Below are 20,500 nucleotides of genomic sequence, written 5' to 3'. Positions count from 1 at the left end.
TTACCCATAAATTGTTTAGGAAGGATTAGGAGATGAGGCCTTTTTGGAGGAAGTTTGTCACTAGATTCAAAAGCCCTCACCAGGCCCAGTCTGTCTTTCTGTCTCTGTCTCTCTCTCTGTGTGTGTGTGTGTGTGTGTGTGTGTGTGTGTGTGTGTGTGTGTGTGTGTGTCTTTCTCTCAGGCTGATGCCTGTAGATCAGTATGTAAGCTCTTGACTACTGCTATAGCACCATGCCTACTTATTGCCATAACCTCCACCATGATAGTCATGGACTTACCCTCTGAAATTGTAAGCAAGCCCCCAACTAAATGCTTTTCTCTCATACATTGCCTTGGTCATGGTGTCTTCTCATAGCAATAGAACAGTAACTAAGACAATGCATCTTCCATGATGTTATGTTTGATATTGAATATCAGCATCTCATTCTATATGTCTTACATTAGGAAAACATGCACTGACATTACAAAGGCACCGTGTGTCTCATAACCCATGCAAAGGTTCCATAAATATGCTAACGGGGGTATTAATGTTTTTCTTTTGAGTACCCACAAACATTTAAGAAGCTTAGAACTAGTGTTCCATTTTCATGTCTTTCATTAGCAACATTAGTGATGAACTCATACTGAAAATGATACTTCTGTACCATGCCTATTTACTACTCAATGAACCCTAAAGGGCAATTTGAAATTCTTAAAAGGGAGCAAGCAAAGTCATTCTCTCACTTAAGTTAAGGTTTCATGGTAATATAGCACATCCTTGGTGGTATCTTTATAGAAACAGGAGATGAGACATAGGTGAACGCTAATTGCAGAAAATCCACTTCGGAAGTAATTTCTTTGGAAGTAATTAGAAGTGAACTAGACATGTATAAACCAATGATATGATATTTTGAAATTTTAATAACAATCTAATTAGGTCCTACAATTAAAAGTTTAACATTATGTCTGAACTCTAAAATTTTCCAATCCAATCCATAATTAAATCTTATTTCTCTCAGAAGACAGAGTAGGAACTTTAGTGTAACCCACTGAAGAAAAACACATATCATTAGCGTAAGACTATCCAACCAGGAGCAAGTCTTCTATCATTGATGTGTTCTTCTGTCTTCACAACATAATTGGCATTAGGTGAAAGGACAACCCTTGACCCTGCTACTCAGTTAGCCAGGTATTGGTGAATGTCATCAAAATGGGCTTAGAAATGGGAGGAGACAATGGAAAAAAGATGGGACACGTTGTTTAAGAAATGGTTCAAGCAGGCCTTATCAATGCTGCTGTTTATTTGTTCTAAGCATATACACACTCTTAAAAAATCAACAATAGTCCATATTTCCTTGCCATAGTTTCATAGTTTTGGAGGGTGTATTTTGTAGCACTTAGATCTTTTTCATGTAAAACAGTTATATTCTTGTAGCATGGGTCCCTCTCTTTCTCAGTGTATGGTATTGATGTGTTATATGTTGGGTATTGACTACTGTCAGGGCACAGATGAATTGAAAAAAATCAAGAATTTTCAGTATCATAAGTTATTTTTAGAACATCAATCAGTAGATATTATCTATTGAAGATGTTGTATCAGTTTTTTTTTCCTGTTGCTGTGATGAAATACCATTCCCAAAGCAACTTATCGAAAGATGGGTTTACTTGGGACTGGATTCTGGAAGGATGAGTCCATCATGGTGGGATTGCTTAGCGGCCAGTGGCAGGAGCAGCAGTGGGATTAGGAACCTGACAGCTCTCGTCTTAAGACTCAAGCATGAGGCACAGGAAGCAGTGGAAGTAACAAGAGGCTTTTCACTCCAGCAACTTCCTCCAGCGAAGTCTCCCCTCCTGAATCTCTGCAAGTAGCACAACCATCTGGGGACTGGCATTCAAAGCTGAGCCCATGGAGGCCATTATCCTTCAAGCCACTCCAGATCTGGAGACCAGAGCACACAAGCAGGTAGGGTATATGGGATACAGGAAATGAAGTGAGCAAAGCTATCCCCCATCTTGTCAGGGTCAGTGGATTATTTGTAACGCAGAAATGTTTGGGTAACGGGATGGTGTTGTGATGGACAGTGTCTTACTTTTCTGTTGTGATAAGAATAGCAAGTTTTGGGGCTGGAGAGATGGCTTAGAGGTTAAGAGCACTGGCTGCTCTCCCAGAGGTCCTGAGTTCAATTCCCAACAACCACATGGTGGCTCATAACCATACATAATGAGATCTGGTGCCCTCTTCTGGCATGCAGGCATACATGTAGACAGAACACTGTATACATAACAAATAATAAATCTTTAAAAAAAAAAGAATAGCACATTAAGGGAAAATGGGTATATTTTGACATACAATTCCAGAAAGGAATGACAGGGACTTGGTAACAACAGCATGAGGCCAGATCATCACACTGCATCAGCAGTACAGAACCAGAAAGAAAATAGGGGATGAGGCTAGACTGTAAACCCTTAGAGTCTGCCCCCCGTCACCTACTTCCTCCCACAAGCTTCTACCTCCTGAAGGTTCCACAGTCTTCCAAATAGTGCCACAAGCTTAGAATTACATCCTCAAATCCATTAGTCCATGGGGGACATTTTACATTCCTATATCACAGGAAGGGACAGTGAATGTGACTGTATTATAAACAGAAGAGAGGATACATAATTTTGCAAGGTAAAGCTTGTTGATTATCTTTGAAACATATTTCATACTACTAGAAATGAACACAAACCCCAGGTCTCATGGACTCTGAATTCAATGTACTATATTCTAACCACAGAAAAAAGAACAAAGGAAGGACCAAAACATAAATTCTATCATCACTGGTCAAATTAACAGAATTGCCAGAGGCCTCTCAATGTCCTTACAGTTGAGCCTTTTTATCTTGCCACTTCTATGCAAATGCATCAACTCCTAGTGTACATCCTGGGACTAAGAATATTAGTAAGAAAGGCATCAAGTAATTACTTTTAACCTGCTATTTGAATGGTAAAACGAAATATAAGAAACAAAAAGACTTTATTTTTTAAATGTTGTCCAACTTGACCTCTCCTAGTATGCAAAGTTGAAGCTAAAATATTGTACGACTAAGAACAGAGTAAACCTAGGCCTCTCTTACATGCTTGATGACTTACTTGTTATATTCTACCAACAATATTATCCAGGCTTGTCCATGGTCATTAACAGCCTCTTACATAGAAAGAGCCAAAGTGAAAGAGTCTCTGTGGCAATTGCGGATATCATTACCTTCATGGGCTCTGTTGCTCCTCATCCCCCACATTGACCTGCGTTGCGCCAGTGTCCTTACCGAGTGAATTCCGTAAACTCCTTTAGTACTTGACTTCTTAGGATTCATGTCTGTATTGGGGTTAAGCTTACCTTAGACCTTTGTTTCTTTTGACTTAATATTTGGTTTTTCTGTCTCTTTATACTCATGAACATTACACTTCACAGTGTGTCTGAGAAAACATTGCATGAGTCAGTGTAAGGACTAGTGAGGATATATAGTTGGAGGTTCCCTTTGAACGCCTTCCTCAATCATAGTTTCTTTTTTTCAATTGTAAGGACATAATATATTCACAAGAATTTCTTTAAAGGAGGAATAAAAAGAAGTTATGAGAAGCATTGCAGACCTAAGGCCATGAAACAAGGAGAGAAGGCAATATAATGAAGCTATTGCCCAGTCCAATTCAACACCCATATTGTCATCTTTCCCTCTCTAGGCTATTTTTTCCTACAGTTAGATCTTGGCTGTGCTATTGATTGAATGCTCACTCTGAATCAAAATGTGGAGCTATGCCTTTTGGCTTTTGATTAATTAGCTCTGCATTTGCTAAAAGCTATATATTTCTAGCAAATATTAATCTACAAAATTGAAGGCAGATGGTACTTCAAAATAAACTATATACATGATTTTAAATAGGTCACTCCAAGGCTATTGCTAAAGGGGAAAAATGGCTTCTAATTGCTCTCTACTGTAAATGCTGCACAGCCTAATACCTCATAGTGTGAAAAGTAAATTAGAACAACTTTTCATTGACAAAGATTAAACTTTTTCATCATTCTTAAATTCCCGGGGATTTCCCCCACTGATTCTATGTGTTTTAAGCTTTTCAATTAAATCTCCTGGGTAGTGGTTACAAGAGCGCCTACTGACAAGGGAATATTGCTATCTGAAAAACGCTCACTCTTCCAGCAGCCGTTTGTCTAGGTTTTTCCTGCACAGGATGAATTTCTCAGCAGTGGTACCTTATCAGCACTCACTGCTAGGAGCCACGTGCAGGCTACATTACCCTGCCATGAGAATTGAACTAATAATAAATTTAGTTTTAGAAGGGAAAGTTTGTGAGAAGTCAGGAAGTCAAAAACAGTCAACCTTGATAACTAGCTTGTTTTCCCTGGGATAATTTATTTTGACATTTGGGCGTATGCACCAGGAATACAAACCCTAGTGAACATGCCACTGTAGACTGGTATGACAAATAGAAGCTCCTGCTTTCCAATCTTCCATCAGCTTTGCCTCCAGCTCACCTTAATCCCTCCCACTGAGGGTTTTGAATGCTTTTGTGGGTTGCCACAGAGGCCTTGCCAGCATCACGACTGTTTGGCTCTGTCCCTGGGCTGGACCAGTCAATTAAAATCAGCTTAGGGAAAGCCTGGGAAGGGATGCATTTTTTTTTCTATAAAATATTTCTGCTGGGGTTTAGGGAAAAAACAGCTTTCAATTTTAAACTGTATATACGCTCGAATGATAGGTCAAAACAGCCACGAGGGGAACTGGTGGCTTGAATGGTGGTTGTGGCAATAACATAATATTTTAAATCCAAGTATTAATTCTGATTGAAAAACACACAGCAGAGAATGGGGTCCCTTGCTGCCAGGAATGTGGTAGAAGGAGAATTCATTTATGAGATCTTTATTTTCTAAAGTTGAAACTTGCCTGAAGCAAGAGAACCTTTGCTAGACATTACAGACAAGAGGAGAGGGCAAACACATCAGCAATTTTATTTTAAATACCCTGTATGTGTTTAATTAGTATTATAAAAAGGATTTGTGTGAGAGATTGCATCTGGGATGGCAACAGGGCTGTTGATTCTGTGTGTGTGTGTGTGTGTGTGTGTGTGTGTGTGTGTGTCTAACTGAGCAGCATAAAAATGAGTTCAGTTCAGAACTGATGGACACTTAGAACCCATGGCCTCAGAGATAAAGTGGGCATTCTGAGTTGACAGAGGCATCAAGACAACTTGGTCCCTCTTTCACTCATAAGCTTGACAAGAAATGTTAAGACTATTTCTAAGTGTTTATCCACAATAACTTAAACTAAGCATGGATTTTTTGAAAGCAGAACACAGGGAAATGAGCAGACATACCTCTACAATGTGTGGAAATTAGTTAGCATTTAACATGGAAGTAAGTTTAGGGCAAGGAATTGTTGTAGAACTGGCATATTTCGGAGAATTTTTTCTAGAACTGGTTTGAGCATTCAAGTTGGTCTATGGATTCTGGAGGATCCATACTATATTCATCATATCTGGATTTGCAACTTTCTCCACTTTTCTTGATTTAAAATATGCTTGTGTATAGGCAATTATCATTTTTTTAAATTTATATTAGTCCTAATATCAAGATGTTAATAGTATATATTTCTGGTATCCTAAGGAATTTGAAGGTATATGTTATCCATATAGGTGAAACCTATTATTCTTTGAATTTCAGTGGAAGGTTGACAGGGTAATTTTCAAAATATAGTAAAGAGAAATGTATCTTCATTTTCATCTACATGTGCGTTATGAAAATGATCACAACTCTTTGTAGCTCTGCTCATCAGTTGGTAGAGTCCAGACAATTTATCTGAGTACATCTATACTCTCAGAACGCTTGGAATTAAGGATTGGAGGATTGGTAGGTAGTTCCAGGCCAACCTTGGGTTCATGATGAGATTGTTTAAAAAAAGGTAAGGGTAGGAATGAGTGTATGGGTATGTGAATCTACTTCTCTGTCTCTTTAATTGGATTGGCTGTGGCTTCTTTTAGACAACAGAATGTGAGTTATTGTGTGTGAATTCCTGATCTGGGCATCCTGCTTCACTTCATAGGTCAGTTTCTATTTACACTCCACAGACTCTGAGCTGTCCTGTGAACAAGCCCAGACTGGTTTTTCTGGGTGATGACACAATGCTGCTTTGCACTGATCCTATTGTAACAGCCAGTCACATCAAGGGGCAGAGTCGCCAAGCTGGTGATCATCTGACTTCAGATACATGAGTGAACTCAGGGAAGCTCAACAGAAGAACCATTAACTGAGGCAAATGTAGATTGCTGACTAATAAACAACTGTTTCGATCCAGACTGTGTGCTTACTTGTTATACTATGAAAAATTGATTGATAGATGCAAACCAAGAATTAAGATGAGAAAGCTATTACTGCTATATTGCAGTGTTGTTATGGTTTGGATACGAAAGGTCACCTGAGAGGTTCATGTATTGAAAGCCTGATTTCCAGTTGATGGAGCTATTGAGAGGAGCTTCAATCACAGGGTATTGACCTTTATCAGTAGATTAACCTGCTAGTGTGTTCATAGCTGAATGAGCTTTTAGGAAGTGCTTCATGGAAAGGGTTTCTTTGGAGGGTTTATGTTGTCCCCAGACTCTTCTTCCCTTCTCTGGTCACCTCCTTTTCTCCCTCTGCTAGTCTCTGCCTTCCTACCCTCCTTACCTTCCTGACTGCCATGGGATAACAACACAATTCTACTCTGTCATGCCCTCCCCACAATCATATTCTGCTTTGCCACAGAACCACAGCAATGGGGCCAAGTGACCATGGACCTTTCAGACTGTGGGTCAAAATCAACAGTTTGCTTATTTCTATTTTTGAAATTATAGTATAATTTCAGCATTTTTTATTCCCTTTCCTCCATCCGAGCCCTCCCGTAAACTTCTCCTCACTCTCCTTCAAAGTCATGGTCTCTTTTTTCATTAATTGTTACTGCATGCATATATGTGCATGCACATACATATACATTCCTACTCAGTCTGTATAATGTTACTTACATGTGTGCTTATAGGGCTGACCATTTGGCACCACAGAAAACCATAATTGGTGAAAATATGGATTTGTGGAGTCCAGTTCCAATGGATATATCTGCAAAGCACTCCTGTGCCTAACTAAGGGTCAGGAGACATTGCAGAACAGGGGGCAGAAAGATTATAAGAGTCAAAGAATCAGGGAGTTTGTTTTGAGATTGTGTCTCCTAGTAATATTAGAAGCTATACCCATAAAGTTTCACTGATATGATTCCCCCAAAATGTGATCTGAACAAGGGTAAAACCAATGGACATGCCAAACTAGATGGGGGAAATCTAGGAAGCCCCAATCCTACATGAAGATCTATAGACAACTAAGGAAGGCTGGAAGCAGGAGAGGTGTTCTTCCTCAAGGAAGAACACACTAAAAGAAATTTTTCTATAAGTTTATTTGCTTGATATTTTATCACAGTGATGAAAAATGACTAACAAAAGTAGGAAATTACTACTTTAACTTTCTTGAATATGCAAAGGGTTGAAGGTGTAGATGATGACAAACACAAGGTATACCCTCCCCCCCCCCCCACACACGTAAATGCATGTATGAATAAGAGATCTTTAACTGCCGAGCTCACTAGTAATTGAAAACATCTCCATTTAGGCATTGATCAGCCTGCCGTATACACATCCTCTGAGCACAGGGGCCCAGAATCACTCATCATTGCAACCTGATTGCAATTAGTGTGAGGAAGTCAGACTGACACACTTTATTCTCTGGGTATACAGTAATAGACATCTAGAGAGAAAGTAAGAATATGCATGAACAGCTGAGGACAAAAATACTCCTCTGCTTTTGCTCTCCTCCGGAACTGTTCCAAAACACCAGGGGGTAGTTTTTCTTGTCTTGATGAGAAGTCTCACTATTAGGAAGTGCTCAGAAAATGTGCTCTCCAGGGAAGCTCTCAGAATATATGAGAAGAAAATTGCTGTTCTCCTCATTCAGCATGTGTCCCTTGGTGCCCTATTTGTGCTAGGAACAGTTCTAGGCACTGAGTGAACCACGGCAAAGAAGTGCTCTACAAAAGATTACTGTGTAGTATGAGAAGAAAAATTATAATGATGAGAAACAGAATTAAACAAATCAAAAAAATCAAGAAGCAGCAACTGCTCTTTAGATAATTTAATATAGTAAATAAAATGCAGGGAAAATAAATCGAAGTCCTCTTCAGTCAGTTGTGTTCCTCTGAGCTCATATACTGAAGCCCTGTGTGAAACCCCACGAGACTGCAGTTGGTTGGATACAAGGCATTGATGAAGTGAATATGTTAAATTAGGTCGATGAGGGAGATGTACTAGTCCAATACTGTTGGTGCCCCTTTCAGATGAGGAAGAGAAATTATTTGTACGCTTTCTGTAGTGACACTATGAAGGCCATGTGAGGACATAGGAAGGTGGCCATGCACAAAGGAATACTGTCTTCACTAGAAACCAGATGAGCTGGAATACTGCTCCCGGGCTTGTAGCCCATAGAACTAAAAGAAAATACGGTTTCTGTTGTTTAAACTCTCTAACCTGACATGTCTTGTAATGGAGGCATAAACAAGACTCCAAAGGAAATCTCACATTATTTAAACAAAATTCTTGAGAAATTTTGTCCCAAGTTAGACAAAAAGGCAAACTATTTAAGGCTGACAATTGTTCTTATTCTAAATTTCAACGTTTTCAGGGCCGGAGAAATGGTTCACCGTTAAAGTACTTGCTGCTTTTATAGAGAACCTAGGTTTGGCTCCCAGCACCCATGACAGGCAGCTCATAGTCACCAGTAACCGCAGTTTCAGAAGATTGGACACTCTCTTCTGGCCTCCACAGTACAGAACCAGGTATAGATAGGGTACACACAAAAATGCAAGCAAAACACTCACTCATTCACATAAAATAAAAAAATAAATCTTTAAATTTCTACATTTATCAATACATTTTTTTTTACCATTTCTACTCATGTATTTATAGGAAATACCATGAAGAATTAAACTGAAAATTAGGGTGCATGAAGAAGCTTTGTGGAAACTCACCAGTTTGTCAGGCAATTCAAAATATAACATATGAAAAGGAATTCGATCAGAAATACCCTACATGGATACAGAATAGCCCATAGAAGATATGGATTATTAAATGAAAGTTTCAGTTCTAGACACAAGATACTTCCCTATATGTTTTGGGTCAGAGAGACATTAAGGTCACTTGAAACAGCACAGGGTATTGGCAATGCTCTTTATTGGTCACAGTGACTAAATGATAAGATCTCATTGCTGAAGACACCACCCACTGTAATTGCAGGAGATCAATAAATAAATCCCAAACTGATCAAGAAGTTTTCTACCTGCTGGCTATCTTTCATAGTGCTGGAAAGCTGTACACGCTGCTGGGGGAGGAAAGACATCAATGGTCTCATTCAATGTTGGACCTTCCATGTTGCAATTGACCTCCTAAGCAAGTTATGCCCATTGGTACACTAGTAGCCTGGTGTTTATTGTAGTAATTAGCTGCTATGTGATGCCTGCTTCACAGAAGAGCTTAATGCCTGGTATTGTAAACCTGGCCAAAGCCCATAACTGTAGAGACCATAGATCCTTGATGAATGTAATAGCATTGTTTCACTAAATAGTCATTAGTCAAATGGTTTTTTAAGTGTCTATTTATACCCATAGGGTTGTACCATTCTCAGCCTTTATCAGAAAAGTTTTTTTTTCCTGTAGGGCATAGTGGTAATGCAGACTGATAACTAGCCAAACTGCAGATAGAAGGCTACTTTGAGTGCTCAGCTGTAGGTGAATGATGTGTATCAACATCTGCCCACAGAAGGTTCATAGGACATCAAGGATTGGTGGACAGGAAACATCTAATACCCAGAGGATATGAAGGCAGGCATGTGATGCCTTCTGGACATCACATGGCTGCTGTACACATCACAACAGCAGTGGTTCCTTCACAGTACATGCACAAAATCAAGTCAGTAAAAATTCCAGCACACCTTGGGGATGGTCTCTTAAGGTCCTACCCCTTTCTCAGTAGCTGTTGGTAGTTGATAGCACTGAGGGAGAGGAAGTTATTGTCTTTTGGGTTTATGGCTGCTGGTGGGCTGCTCAGGCCCAGTGGATAGCACATGTAGTATGGTGAGCACTAATTGGATTCTGGGGGTTAATAATAATGACAATAAAAAATAGAACAGGAAATTTGGAGAAAGAAAAAATGGTTATGCAACTTCTGAGGGGAGTTACAGGGCAACAGCAGGATCATATTTAGATAATGATCTGAATATATTGTATACTTATTTGAAAATTTCAAATAATAAATAGAAATTATTTAAAAATAATGACTCTAAAACAAATGCTTAAGAAGGAGAAACGTGCTGTGGGATAATGTGTTTGTACATTGGTTTAATAAAACGCTGATTGGCCAGTAGCCAGGCAGGAAATATAGGTGGGATAAGCAGACAAGGAGAATTCTGGGAAGAGGAAGGCTGAGTCAGGAGATGCCAGCTCACTGTCCAGGGAGCAGCATGTAATGGCATACAGGTAAAGCCACGGAAAACATGGCAACATATAGATTAACAAAAATGGGCTGAGTTTAAGTGTAAGAGCTAGTCAATAGGAAGCCTGAGCTAATGGCCAAGCAGTTATAAAAAATAAAATAAGCCTCTATGTGTTTACTTGGGGGACACAGGTGAGAGAGATTTGTCCTAACGCGGGCCAGGTGGGACACAGGAAAGCTTCAGCTACAGGAAAGTATCTTATTTCAATTCATGTCTTATTGAGAAAATTGCCATAGTGATGTACACAGCCTAATTAATATTCCAGTCTTCAATTAATTGCTCTAGGTTTACTGCATCTCTCCCAGTCTCCCTCCACCTTCCTTCTCCAGAAGGTCCACACTGTGTTCTTAGGTGTGATAGTCAGAGAGTCGTGCTTATTAGCTCTGGTGATCTCTTGAGTTATTTAAACAATCCGAACCTTGCTTTCATTATCTGAAAACTGGAGAAAAAATATACCTTCCTCTCTAGAGATAGTGAGAGGATTAAATGAATTAAGATAAATGGAGGTTTATTATCTATATGAAAATATTTTTCTTTTTGCATTGTGGTGATATTTTGTGTATGCTCTAACAAATAAAGCTTGCCTGAAAATCAGAGGGCAAAGCCAGCCACTAGTTAGCCAGGCAGTGGTGGCACACATCTTTAATCTCAGCACTTGGGATCTCATGCCTTTGCTTGCAGTACTTGGGAGGCACACTCCTTTAATCCCAGCACTAGGGAGGTTGAGACAGAAAGTAATATGGCTGGATGGAGAAAAGGAATATAAGGCAGGAGGAGAAAGGAGCTCAGTCCCTTTCAGGTAGAGAATTCAGTGGAGGTAAGAATTCTAGTGGCTGGGTGCTCTGCTTCTCTGCTCTTTCAGCATTTACCCCGATATCTGGCTCTGGGATTTTATTATTAAGACCAATTAGGATTCATGCTACACTGCATATTAGTCCTTCCTCCTGCTTATGCAACTACTTACTATATATGTAAACAACTCAGAGCTTAGTTATGGTGTTTTCATGGTATGTATGTATGTATGTATGTATATTATTATTATTATTATCTAGAGTGATCTATACATTTCTCCTCTATTCCTTAATTCTAACTCCTAGTCAATTGTGACTCTAAATCTCATTTCACTCCTCTACAGTTTCTTTGATTTTTCTTTTCTTATATGTTTACTTATTATCACTTACTTAAGACAACTGGGCCCCCTGCATATTTGTATGATTGAGGTTTCCCTCCCAGCAGACTTTCATGAGAACAGAAATCATGTATACTTTGTTTAAAATTATTTCCTCGGGATTTGTCACAATTACTAAAATAAAAGTCACAATGACACTTTAGAACACTTTAAAAACATCATGCTATCCATTTCCTTAAGTGCAGCCATTTTGTGTCTTAGGTTTTTCTGTTGACAAAGGACTTGGGTTCATAGTTTGCTAAGGTCTGTTCCACCTCTAAAATTCTATAACTCTTTTCACTTTTCATGTTTTAGGAGCATCACATCACATCTCACATATTTGTTTCAGTAATTCCTGTGTCTTTACTTCCAATGCATATCCTTTTAACTCCAATAGCTATAGTAAACAGTTTCTTAGGGCTCATGAGGAAAGTGCACAATGGTAGAACTTTTCTAAGCACAGTGAGCAAAGCAAACAGGTCAGGGCTAATTCCCCAGTGCAGTTTCACTTGCTGAAGTCTGTCAGTCAGGTTGCTGGGTCTCATTCATGCTTTACTTATAAGGACACTGTACCTTTTCTTCCTGATACATGAAACACCATATATGCTTGTCTACTTCGAGGGGGGAAGTGGTGAATCATCAAAGCTAATGCAATCTCTCTTACATTTATCCTTTCAAAGAAAAAAAGTAATAATTTTAGAACCCCACTTCATGTTTCAGAACATAGAATGGCAAGGTCTAAAGTATAGTCTGTAAGAATTGTTTTGAAGTGAACACAGATATGAGAATGAGAGCAGTGTGAGTTCACTGATACTCAGATGGGAGCAAAAAGCCAGTGGCACTGCCCGAACCTTGCTCAGATGGATATGGACCAGCCCGAGAGCCTCCTCTAAATTAGCCTTCCCTTTGCACTTGATTGTAAATGCTCCCTACAGTAGTTATACCTAGTGACTCAATTATAAGTGCCGTCTTTGAAAGGGAATACAGACTACAAAGTTCCTTTAAAGGTCATAATTAGGTCATTTTCTTTATAAAAAAATTCTGGAAGACAGGGGTATGAGCTATCTCTCTTTCAGAAAGAAAATTACTTCTGAAGACTCTTCAGGAGGGTAGTACTACAACTATTAAGCAGCATGCCATACTTGATGCAACGATTTAATCCTTTGGTACACTTCCATGTAAGAAGTAAAGTAAGTGCAGGTCAAATTTCTTTCCTCTTACACTGACTATTGATCTTTTGTGCTCACTCCTTGGCACATTCATCCCACCTAGAAAGTTTTATACTGACATCAAATCCAGCAAAGAGAAAGAAAGTAGAGCACTATACTCTTGGGAAAGTAACAGTCTAGGGCCCAGGCTTCTCACTGTTTTTCCTGCTAGGCTGGTTAAGGGTAGAAAAGACAATAACACTACAGAATACAAACTGGAATTGTTTGTTCCTGGCAGCAGGGGTCTCAAAGAATGGAAACTAATAATATTTCATTATTAATCATCAGCCTCTGCTGTGGATATCACTCTATATAAATAAAATGTTGATTGGCCAGTAGCCAGGCAGGAAGTATAGGTGGGACAAGCAGAGAAGAGAATTCTGGGAACAGGAAGGCTGAGTCAGGAGATGTTGCCAGCCTGTCATGTGTACCAACATGTAAGATACTGGTAAGCTGCAAGCCATGTGGCAAGGTATAGATTTATAGAAATGGGTTAATTTAAGATATAAGAACTATATAGCTAGAAGTCTGAGCCATTAGGCCAAACAGTTTAAATAATATAAGAGTCTGTGTGTTTATTTTATAAGTGGGCTATGGGACTGCTGGGGCTTGGCTGGACCCGGAGAGAAACTCTCCAGCAATTCTCCAACATGAGCACTTTTGTTATTTACTTACTATTTAATATAAGTGCCCCATCATCAATATTCTTCACTTGTTTTGTACATGAGGCTTTATAGTCTCAGAAAGGTATTCTAAAGTAAAGAAGCTAATGTATGGGTGGCTTGCTATCTTTAAAAAACATTTATTATTATTATTAATATTAATTATTATTGTATTATGTGTGTTGGGCATTCACATGCCATGCTGCCTCTGTGGAGGTCAGAGGACAAATCTATAAAACCAGTTCTCTCCACCTTTATACGAGTTCTGAGGATCAAACTCACATCTTCAAGCCTGCACAGCAAGCTCTTTACTAATTGATCCATGGTGTTGGGCCTATGTGCCATCTTTCACTCCATGCCACAAAGAGTGGAAATAAAATAGACTGACATCATCAGTTCTTATATGACTTTAAGTGAATCACACAGAAAATAATTGCTCTAGGGAACTTTTAACTCTGGCCAGCTGTTTCATATTTTAGGAAGAAAATAAGCAAAGTAGATTTTGCTAGCTCAGAGTAATTGTTCTTCTGATCATCTATTAATTCAGCAAATATGTCTACCCTTTCCTAGAAAGACCTTAAATGTATTAGGAAAGGGGAGGATGGATGATTATTATAGTACAGCCAACTTAACATAAAGTTCATCCAGTTAATTGCTGCAAAAATGTATCCTCTCCTTATTAAAAATAGCTGGCAGAATCAGAGACATGCAGAGCTTTGAAGTTCTACAGTGAGGAAAGATACATTATTTTGGAAGAAGTCATAGGATATGAATCCGACACTTAAACTATACTGTAGAGGATGTGGTGTTTATTATTAAGATCAGGCTGAGTAATAAATAACAACAAAACTGAAACATCAAGAGTAAAGACAAAAGGTGGGGGAGAGTGAAATAGGCAAGGCTAATCAATGACTGCGTGTTGATGCCTGGCTGGAGAATAACAGGTGTCCTTTTGTTTATTTTTTTTATTATTATTATTTTTTTTTTGGTTTTTTCGAGACAGGGTTTCTCTGTGTAGCTTTGCGCCTTTCCTGGAACTCACTTGGTAGTCCAGGCTGGCCTCGAACTCACAGAGATCCGCCTGGCTCTGCCTCCCGAGTGCTGGGATTAAAGGCGTGAGCCACCACCGCCCGGCGTCCTTTTGTTTATATAGATGATTGATATGTGCCTTCTTGGAAGCCATACAATATCTAATGTAGTGCATCAATATGTTTCTGTATTTCTTCAAACTTTAATCATTTTTTAAAACATAAAAATGAATTTATAAATGCACTCTTGCATTGGTAAGCATCAGGAGACACCTATAACAGTGCAGCATTAAAACATGTATCCAATTTTGCAATGATATTCAGAAGTAATATATATACACATACATATGAGAAAGGCTTAGAATGAGTATTAGCTGAGTGGTTTTTGGAATCTCTGGTTACTGATTATTTTCTCAAAAGAATAAAACTCTCAAGTTCTAATTGCAGAACAGATGAACAGGTGTATGTTCATTCAGTCTTAATGATAAAATCATAGGTCTCACCAGTGTTATTTATGCTAATTTTTTGGAAATGCATCAGGGAGATTCTGTCAACACATTGAGTGTACCTCAAGCAAGGACTTAAACCTAAATACTCAATAAATGTACTGCAAAATAGAAAATTCTCCCCACCATCTTTTGAAGAGGCTCCCTTGTTCTGAGTCTCTGATAACTGTAGAGCACAGACTGAATTGATTCTGGCAAAGTCTGAGTCTTGAAAAGGAACCATGGGGAGATGAAAGAGTTTCAGCAGCCAGGACAGCAACCACCAGAACCACTTTGTAAGGCCTTGGATTAACAAAACCCCAAATCTAATGAGAAAGAATTCAGAAAACATGAGTTTAAATGTGAGAAAACTGAGATCTAAGGCCTGTAACATCAACTTTAGCTGACTGGCCCTTCCATGTTCAAAATTACAGTGGTCTTCATCATTTATCAAGCCAACATATGCTTATTAGCCTGTCTCTAGGAAGTGGGAAATGAACCACCCCAGTTATCCTCACCACCAAAATATGGGCAAAATCACTGGGTAAAGCAAACCAGTAAACAAGCCACTGCAGCTCTCCCCCCAGATTAAAAATAATCCAACCACAATGAATTAATTCATGCTATCGATCGTATCATTATTTTTTCCTTATGTACACATCATGGAAAAAAAACAGAAAAAGTGGAACAAATAAAAACTGTAATTTAACCATGAAAGCTTTGAGATATACTTAAAATTCCAGTTGAAAATTAAAAGTTAATATGGCAACTTAACAGGTAAATTTCCCTTAAAACAAACTAGGTACAAATAGGATTGATGCTAATGGAACTGAGGAGGGAATTAAATAGAGTATAAAAGCTTATTCTGCTATCCCAAGCACAAAGAGATGTGGGAAACCAATCTAAGGTAATTCAGTTCATCACAAAAACACATTGTCCAATTGGAGGTACTGTGAATAATACCTTAAGGCCTGTCACAATAGATGGGAACAGTCTTTCTTTTATTCTTTTATTCTGAAGCAATCTCTTTGTGAAACTTTATTTGTATAGCTAACAATCTGAATGAGGGAGAGCTTGTGAGGATGTGTGCACAGTTATCGTTGCCAAGGAAACTGGGTCTTAATTTCTAGTGGCTGAATGCCAAGGAAAACAGGCTACAGAGGGAGAGAAGAAACTTCATACGAATGAATTTGTTGGAAATATTCCGTGTGTTAAAGGGTTCCCACTTTGGAGTTCACAATTGGAAGAGTGTAGCTCTCCCCCTGCTATTCCACCCTCCCCTTACACTCTTGGATTAAATGCATTACAAATAACAATTTGATTTTCAGTTGATGAATCAAGATGGTGATTATCATTCACAAAATTTTTAGATTTAAAATAGAAAAAGAAAATAATGAATACTGGTCCCTCTTCAATTCCTGTGGAACGAACACATAATTATCCTTTTGACAGCTCAAACCAGCTTTGGGGAAAAGCCCGTGGTTTCAATTTACAAGGTGGTTCTTGCCCAGACCTGGCATTTGTGTGCTTTGGGCAGTATTATTTAGTGGCTCACAACATTCCCACTTTAACTGGAACAGAAAGGGCAGGAAGGAACAAAAACTTACAGCATTGTATTCAAAAATACAGATTCCATATTGATTTATTTACAAGTTGTCTGGTTCAACTTGGGGTTGGGGGTGTGTTTACCCACAGATTTATATTTTAAATGTTATTTATGACTTTGCATTCTCATAGCCCAAATCAATTGTAATCCATAAATCTGTGGCAAGATCATATAAAACACAATAGAAAGAAATAGGCTAACAGAGGCTAGGATGCAGGGAAAAGTGCTGTGAAGGAAATGTGGGTAATGCCTTGCACTCCCCAACAGCACACAGATTCCTGGATGAATTGACTAACCTATAACCAAACTGAAAGTAAATTCTGGATATTGGTGAATACCTTTAGCTTTCCTTTAGCCACATAATGGAGGCCGACGCTGAACAGGTCTTTTCCTTATTTTTACAAAGGGTTTAGTCTCTTTGAAATTTAAATTTGTTATCTTCGATTCCCCTTACTCCTCTCTGCGTTCTTTGTCTCTGCTGGACTTGGTTGCATTCCCGTGGAACCTTCTGGGTGACAAAAGGACCAAGTCCTTTTTGTACTTGGAGGTACTGCAGCCAGTAGATAGGCAATCTAAATGAAATCGGCTGAGTCTTCCAGCAGCGAGCCGCAGGACAATAGGACAAAAGAATGCAAGACGTGTCCTTATAAGAAGACTCCACAGAGAAATTCCCTAACACTTCTGAAATGTATCTTCGAGAAATTGTTTTACTTGAGGAAAAATAAAAGCTCTTCTAAAGCTCACAAATAAAGGAAAACCAGGCACCTAAAAATCCAGTTTCTTCTTATTCAAATAGAATACAAATCTGTGGAAACAAGTTTGAAGACTTCAGAACTACTGAATTATATATCCAGTCTCTGTGCTGTTAAAAATAAATATATTGCAAAGATGTAATATTTAATGCTCTTTTTCATTCACAATAATGGAAAAACTTAGAGAGTTGCTGAGTGTAAGTGCCATCATCTTAATTTTATGTATGGGAGAGAGTAAAGGATGAATTGACTTTCCCGGGAAATCTGAACTGAGAAGGCTGCACTCCTGGACTTCAAGAAATCAGCAAATGGGATTTCCTGTTAGTTTACTCCTTAACTTCACTGTCCTTAGCTGCCTTAGACAGGACCAAAGGGAGTTTAATAGAAAACGCAGCAGTGTGCGCTTTCTTAACATCTAGATTGATGATAATTCATTAGAAAAACTATTAAAAATCACTTTCTGGAAAGTTGGTCTAACCTGTAAGATACAATCAGTAGCAACTGAGTTTCTAGGGTTATTAAAATACATTAAGATTTCCTAATGAGACAAGTCTATATATACAAATACAGAGATTAGAAGAAGAAAGAACTCACAATGTTTGTGCCTCAGGAGATTCCACGTAAATTCAAAAACCTCACAGAAACCGGCATCTCGAGGGGCGGTTCTCAGCACAATTGTTTTTGTGTATAGGGAAACAGCATTAGTGCATTTGGATATTCTGTCCATATTTACAAAGGCGTTAATGGAGTTGGAATCAAGGATAGATATCTGTATCCTAAAGCTTTATTTATTCATTTGTGTTTTTAACATGCTCTCATATAGAGGACAGCTCTGTAGGTTCAATGTGACTACAGAATCATTCCTTCCCTGGAATGTCTTTCTTCCTGGGGGTAAAAAGCAAGTTATCTAAGAATGACACCAACTTACTCTTTATTTGACTTTTCTATTTCCAAGATACATCACAATAAAACTGCAAGTGGCATGTTACAATGTATGTACCTTGTTGCATATCACTACATTTCAGGCTATTGTAATTTACTTTCTTTTTTGTTTTGTTTTGTTTGTTTGTTTGTTTTTCTGTTTTTCTAGACAGGGTTTCTCTGTGTAGCTTTGTGCTTTTCCTGCAACTCACTCTGTAGCCCAGGCTGGTCGGGAACTCACAGAGATGCACCTGACTCTGCCTCCCGAGTGCTGGGATTAAAGGCGTGTGCCACCACTACCTGGCTCTATAATTTACTTTCATGAACTATGTTGTGAAGTGGGTGGATTATTCCTGTATGCAATATGACTACTATTGTTTGTTTCCTGAAGTCATAGCATTATCTAATCTGTCAAAATTTATGTATCACACCTCATTTTGTTTTCTGGTTGTGGTCACTTGCATCCATAATCCTATCTCCTTCTGAGGTTGTGGCAGATAAATCACAAGCTAGAGGCCTGCCTGGGCAGTGTAGCAAGTTTAAGGCAGCCTGAGCTACAAGGCTCAAAAATAAACATTAAAAGGGCTGTAAATATAGATTACTAGATAAACATTTTTCATTCTTTTTTTACTTTTTATCTTCAGGTGAAACTCTAAACAGCTAGGAAAATGTTGAGTCTCATGTCAGAATTTCCTTCCCATTTTTATACTCACCTCTTTCTTAGGACCAAGGTTAAATCAAATATTTCAGAGGCTCTAATAGTGCTATCCGAGGAAAGGGGCCACTTCCTCGGTCCAATGATTTAAACAAATGAAGAGTAGCAACAGTTCTTTTAGTTTTAAAGAGTTGATCTTTAGAATATTTTCAAAAATTAAAATTTAAAAAAATAATAAGCTTTGGTAATGAAGCACAGGGAAGGACCAGTCTCAACAGAATGAATTGGACACCTTCATTCCCGTGGCTGTGTGAAAAGAGAGGGCTGTAGATTTGATTCCGGCATCGACTTGATGTCTGGGTCTATCTGTTCAACTATGTCTTCCTCTCTCCTTCTCCACTCAGCTGCAGGTATACCCTTCTCATGGCCTCACTCTCAAGAAGAAAGAGCAGATTTCTCCATAGACGGGACCTGACTTCGGGTAAGGGCAAATTGGTCTATGTGGTACTCATGGCAAGGACTACAATGTGCAGCACATTTACAAAACAGGACATCAAAACTATTTTATCACTGACCTTCTGACTAAAATTAAATACAAGGGAAGGAATTCTGTAATAGAGTGATACATCATTTTTAATGACCAAAAATTAACATTTGAAAAACTTCACTTTTAGTATCTAATAAAGTCAATTTTGAGGTACACCAGATTTTTTTTTAATCTAGCCTATTTTGAGTGTGTGAATAAAAAGTCACTCCTACAATGGAATTGTCATCTGTAGCTGACATAGAGCTGAGGATTCTCAAGGAATGTCTGGAAGGACAAGTAGCATCACTTGGTGATAATCTCGAGAGTGTCATATACTTTAACAGCCATTAGTCCCTTGTCACCAGAAAAGCTTCCAATCCTGTCTTCATTTGGAGTATCTAATCTCCTCCTGTTACTTTGAGAATTATATTCAAAGTTAACATGGTAAAATTTGCACAACTAAAGTTTATGGATAGGATCTAAAGTCAAACTTCAGGGTAACTAAGCTACTTCTTTCTACGGGATAGTAGATCTTCAGTTGTTTTTCGTCACTAGTAATTTTACAATCAAGTACGCATAAAGAAAGGCAGATCTTTCTATACACATTATGTTGATAATAGTATACCTTATAGCAGCTACACAGTCCTATCAAAACACAAGAAGCCGGGTGTGGTAGCTCAACCTAACTGTGCAATCCCAGTATGTAAGAGGCTCAGGCCAGAAGACTGACGACAGTTCACGGTTATCATGTGCTGCATATTGAGCTCTAGGTCAGTCTGGCTCATAGAATGAAGCTCTGTCTCATAGCCCATAGATAGATGGGGGCAAGGGAGGAAGGGAGAGAGGGAGACAGAGACACCGAGCCATCAAGAGACAGAGAGACTGACTGACTTTAGGG

The 20,500-nt window shown here is 38.6% G+C and overlaps 1 protein-coding gene across 22 annotated transcripts in view; it reads right to left on the bottom strand.

Annotated features, from left to right (window-relative positions):
- Positions 1-20,500, bottom strand: part of Lingo2 (leucine rich repeat and Ig domain containing 2) — a 1,194,974-nt gene that overhangs the window by 157,033 nt on the left and 1,017,441 nt on the right. The window lies entirely within an intron of this gene.

This window comes from Peromyscus californicus, unplaced genomic scaffold (genome assembly GCF_007827085.1).
Source record: "Peromyscus californicus insignis strain IS unplaced genomic scaffold, ASM782708v3 Scaffold_5__1_contigs__length_169319896, whole genome shotgun sequence".
NCBI lineage: Eukaryota > Metazoa > Chordata > Mammalia > Rodentia > Cricetidae > Peromyscus > Peromyscus californicus.
The sequence above is the reverse complement of the archived record's forward strand: the minus strand, read 5'-3'. Positions and strand labels throughout refer to the sequence as shown.